We start from the raw sequence: 5,676 nt of genomic DNA, 5'->3' as shown, positions 1-5,676 counted from the left end.
GTTGCTGGGAAGGAGTGCTGGGCTGTCACGTTCCCGTTAAGTACACATATGTCACCTTTTCCCTGCAGACACTGGGTGACACCAAGCCTCTGTTTGCTTTGGTCAGAATAACTTAACTTTTCTCTTCCAGCCTAGCCCTCAGCCCCAGGCCTGAAATCATTCCATCCTCATGATCTTCCTTCATTCAGATGTTACTCATACATCCTTGGACAAAAGAGGACTCATGAGAAAGATGGATATAGGCTTCTTCTCTGCCAGCTTCAGTGGGCCCCAGACAGATAAGTGTGGGCAAATGAGATTTTCCACTTTGCTCTTCTGGTCTCCTAAGGTTCATTTTGGTTTTCAAGAAAAGAAGCTATCTCAGGCTCTGAACTAGACCCCAAGAGCATTGCTCAGAGAAGGCAACAGCCTCCTCAGGCCCAGGAATGGCCAGACTGTCCCTTTTGTGTCCAGATCATAAAATGGAATGAGATGGTCTCCAGAAAGCCCCTCTCCTAAAACTGTCTTCTGTTTGAGCTAAATCTCTCGGATTTCTGCTTGCTGAGGAGTCACCCAGTCAGCATATTCAATGGAAGAAAAATCCAATTTGTGATCTCTGGGCCCTGGCTGCCACAGAAACTGCGTGGTGGACTTGGTACAGAATTAGGTCACAGCATGCTATGTGCATGTGGAAGAATTTTGGCTGGTAGCTCAGGAGACTGAGACTGCATGCCCTAAACATCCACCTAGAAAACCTTCCTGAGTTTAACTGTGGCCTATCTGGTGAGTTACTCACACAGAGGACACTTTGTTCTAAAACCTGGGGGTATACTCAGCATTCATCAGAGTCTGGGCACTGTGTTTGTGGTCACATTTATCCCTGGCAGGGTCCTCAGGTCCTAGTTAGCAGCTTTTTCTATTTCAGGGGAAGCAGCAAGAAAAGTAAAAAACAAAACAAAAAACACAGCAAGATGCTTTTGACATTCCTTGCAAATCACCTAGCAAGATGAAAGAGGAATATGTCTGTTAGCTGGCAAATGGCAACTGATAGCAGCTGCCTGGAAGTGGCAGAGAAGGATTCGTAGACAGGCTCACCTCCCACCCATGATTTCTCAAAATGAAACAGGGAGAAAAAGGTGTTCTTCAGTTTGGTGTATCCCAGATACAGAAAACCAGTGAAGTAGGAAAGAGTGTGAGTTCCAGAGTATGGCAGACTTCAGTTTGAATGCCAGTAGCTGTATGAACTTGGAAGATGTCCCCACCTTTCTGAACCTCCCTCCATTTCCTCATGTGTAAGACAGGGATACTACTGCATACCTGCCAGATAAAGATTAAGGGAGATTTGATCACATAGAATAGTGCCAGGCTCACAGTAGGCCACCAATAAGTGGTGTTAGTTGTCATCATTCCTCACTTGAGTTTCTCCCGAGAAATACAATCTCAACTAAAGTCCAGTCCTGATTTTCTCTCTAAGGACTGGTTTATCCACCTGGGGTCTCCCATAGGTGTTGCTTATGCTGCTGATAGCTCCTCTCCTAATCTTCCCTCACCATTCTGGCAAACAGGGCTGTAGTGGACATCTGAACACTTTCTTCAGTGTGTAAGTCTTGGGGAGACAGAACTCCCCCTCCTGCTTTGAAAGCCAGCCCAGTCACAGTACAGTCCTGAGATCTGGACTTAATCAATTTGATACTTCTTCCACAGACTGGAACTCTTACATGTGTGAAAGAAAGACACTGGGGCAGGTGAGAAACGATCGCAAGTCAGGGGGCGCAAGGGCAGTAGCAATCCTGGCCTGTCCCCTGCTCTCGCTGCACAGCCTCCATTAGTTCTTGTTTATTTTCACAGTCTGGCTCTCCAGCCTTCTAGTCGATTCTGTAAACCACTGGGTCTCCTCCCAATACATTCCTTTTTTGAATGAGTCAGGCCGAGCTGCTTGCTATTGTTTGAAACGAAGAAGTTTCTAATGTGGAGCCAAGACACCTTTTACATACTGTCAGGCAGGAGGAAAATCCAGCCAGATTTGGGTGCTCAGAGCTGCCCTTTCCCTGGGAAAAGCAGCGACTAGCAAACAGGGCAAGAGAGATTTCCATAGCGGCCCCAGAGTTCAGGGGAGGCAGTCTCTCTGCCCTTTGATGCTGGAAATCCTCTAACAACGCTTATAATCTCAAAACTAGCAAGTCAGGAAACAGGATAAAGCAGTACAAGAGAAATACAAGGCAGGCAAGTTCCTGGTTCAAAGTCATAAACATTTGCCATAAAAATGAGAACAAGATTTCCCTTGACAAACAAGCAAAGGCAAGAAAATGTGGAGATTGGTTGCTTTTTCCTCTTGCCGTACTAAGGAGGGTTGACCTTGATTCTGCCTTTTCTTTGCATACCAGCATAGGCAAAAAGACTTAAGACTGAAGTCAGGCTAAGGAAGAGACACAGGCTTCCATCCCATAGTTGCCCCAACAGGGGACAGGACGTGTCCTGAAATTTCCTTTTTTCTTCCTTTCCCCATTTGCAAATGGCCCTGGTAAAGACCCAACATGATGCTGAGTTACATGACCCCTGAGCCAAGTATCAACTCATCAGTGAAGCCTTCTTTGATATCCCCAGGTAAAGGTCATTGTTCCGGTTCTACTTAATACTATATGGTAGAGTATGTGCTCATTTATTGGTCTGTCTGCCTCATTAGACCTACAGTGAGTGCTTTGAAGGAGAGGACTATGCCTGGCAGTACCAGGCTCAGAAGTAATCTCAGAGTTTGTTGAATAAATGCATGTGGGAGACCTGACTTCATGTGAACAGCTGTGTCATTCCTTTATTCTGTGAGTTCAGAGTTGATACCAACATGCCAAGAATGGTCTTGGCCTCCAGGTCCTATATGTGTGTTGGCGAGGGTTATGGGGTTGGGAGAGTCCATGCAAACAGCATTGAAGGCACCAAATGACCCTCCTAGGGAAGTGATTAAATTAAATAAAGGGACTTAATTAGCAAACAATTATTGAATGTTCATGTACCAATTGGCCCATACTTAAGGTGAGAAGCAAGAGACAGATGTCCTAGGAGCCAGAAAGGAAGTCGGTACTTCTTCCACGGAGAGCCATTGCTGACAACCCCTCTCTGTCCTGACATCAGCCAGGGCCTGATGGCTCTGTCCATGGGCAGACTCATTGTCAGCCCTCACTTAGGGAACTGACTTGTTTAACATTTTGGGGGCTTTCTGGCAAAAAAAAACAAACAAACCCCAGGAAGCCTGCTAGACAAATTCTAAGAGCTGTAACACTGAGAACCAACTTTCTTTTTTTTTTTTTTTTTGAGATGAAGTCTCACTCTGTTGCCCAGGCTGGAGTGCAGTGGTGCAATCTTGGCTCACTGCAACCCTCCTCTCCTGGATTCAAGCAATTCTCCTGCCTCAGAATAAATAAATAAATAAAGTAGGCCAGGCACGGTGGCTCATACCTATAATCCCAGCACTTTCGGAGGCCTACATGGGAGGTCAGCAGTTTGAGACCAGCCTGGCCAATACGATGAAATCCCCTCTCTACTAAAAATACAAAAAATTAGTGAAGCATGGTGGTGGGTGTTTGTGATCCCAGCTACTCAGGAGGCTGAGGCACAAGAATCGCTTGAACCCAGGAAGTGGAGGTTGCAGTGAGCCAAGATCATACCACTGCACTCCAGCCTGGGCAACAGAGTAAGACTCTGTCTCAAAATTAAATAGTCAAATTTTTTTTTTTTTTTGGTGATTCCGGCAATGCAGTTTATTAAATAAAATTTAAAAGTGAAAGATAGCATCAAAAACTAGTTTTGAGAAAGAAGATGAAAGGCTCAATCTCTAACTCCTGGATGCCAGGAAGCAGAGTTTTTCAGAATCAAAAACAAATTAAGAGCTCACAACCCCACCCCTCAGGGGTCACGTAAGTTGGTATTGTTGCTTGTAACTAATTCATGATTTAAGCCTTTTCTTTACCCAAAATTAAAACTAAAGACATAACACTCTCCAAAACACAAATACCCTGAGATAGACCATTATCAGAATCTACACAGGAAATATATCAAAATATTTCCCCATGTAATCAATAGAAATAGTTTACATTTTGGCCGGGCACGGTGGCTCAAGCCTGTAATCCCAGCACTTTGGGAGGCTGAGGCGGGTGGATCACGAGGTCAAGAGATCGAGACCATCCTGGTCAACACGGTGAAAACCCGTCTCTACAATAATACAAAAAATTAGCTGGGCATGGTGGCGCGTGCCTGTAATCTCAGCTACTCAGGAGGCTGAGGCAGGAGAATTGCCTGAACCCAGGAGGCAGAGGTTGCGGTGAGCCAAGATTGCAACATTGCACTCCAGCCTGGGTAACAAGAGCGAAACTCCATCTCAAAAAATATATATATATTTTACATTTTATTATTAATTTTTGAGATAGGGTCTCGTTAGGTCACCTGGGCTAGAGTTCAGTGGTGCAAATACAGGCTCACGCCTGCTTAATTTTTTTATTCTTACTTTTTTAGAGACAGGGTCTTACTGTATCGCCCAGGCTGGTCTTAACTTTTGGGCTCCAGTAATCTTCCTGCCTTAGCTTCCCAAAGTGCTGGGATTACAGGCATGAGCCACCACACCCAGCCTACATTATTTTCTTCATATTTCATCAGTCTTATTCCACAAAGTAACTTTTATTATGCCATTGTGCAGGTAAGGAAACTAAGACTTAGAGGGGTCAAGTTTGGCATCTCATAGCTAATACATGGTAGAGCCTGAACTCAGACTGAGATCCATATCTGACTGCAAAATCCTTGCTTGCTCGTTAACTCCCATTATACTTTTTTTTTTTTTTTTTTTTTTTTTTTTTTTTGAGACTGAGTCTTGCTCTGTCACCCAGCTTGGAGTTTAACGGGGAAATTATGGCTCATTGCAGTCCCAACCTTCTGGGTTCAAGCAATCCACACAGCTCAGCCACCCAAATAACTGGGACTAGAGGCACATACCACCATGCCCAGCTAATTTTTGTATTTTTTGTAGAGATGGGGTTTTGCCATATTACCCAGGCTGGTCTCCAACTCCTGGGCTCAAGCAATCCATCCACCCTAGTGTCCCAAAAATGTATCAACAAGACAAAAACCCATATGAATTTCTTGTCAAGCATTTAAAACACTGTTCCTTATGACAAAACCAGCATAGCTTGTTGTGGGCTTAGTTTGGTATGGGACTTCTCAAAACACTTGGACACAATACCAGGGCTGACAATTTAGCTGCAACACAGCTTTTGTGGGGCATTCTTTGGAAAGAGATGGTGTTGTCAGGGCTTTTACAAAAAAAAACAAAAAAAAAAAACACAAAAAAACAAAAAGAAAACAAACCTCTTTTCCATTAAAATTCTCAAACATGGCAGCAAACAGATACGTTCGCAGAGCCTCTGAGTTCATGTACAGACAGATGCTCTGCATAGAAATTGGGAACACACTTCCCAGCTGGAGAACATAAAGATCTTTTATTTGCAGAGGTCAGAGATTAAAATTTGCATGTGTGAAACTCCCAATAGTTTGGCAATACATCAGCCCACCCGCAGCCTTCAAAGGGAATTGAAACCATTTGTAAAAATCAGTGAGGTGGGCAATGTGTGGGCATGTAGGTTTGCCATGGAGAGAAGAGATACATGCTAGATGTAAATACATACTTTGTAAGTGTTTTAAAGTCTTAAGTCTTTG

General features: G+C 44.1%; 1 pseudogene; it reads right to left on the bottom strand.

Moving 5' to 3' along the window:
- Nucleotides 1–3,181: 3,181 nt before the first annotated feature.
- On the bottom strand, nt 3,182–3,255 carry LOC120365714 (U7 small nuclear RNA; annotated as a pseudogene).
- Nucleotides 3,256–5,676: the final 2,421 nt, after the last annotated feature.

This window comes from Saimiri boliviensis, chromosome 1 (assembly GCF_048565385.1).
Source record: "Saimiri boliviensis isolate mSaiBol1 chromosome 1, mSaiBol1.pri, whole genome shotgun sequence".
Taxonomy (NCBI): Eukaryota; Metazoa; Chordata; class Mammalia; order Primates; family Cebidae; genus Saimiri; species Saimiri boliviensis.
This window is presented reverse-complemented; position numbering and strand designations above follow the sequence as displayed.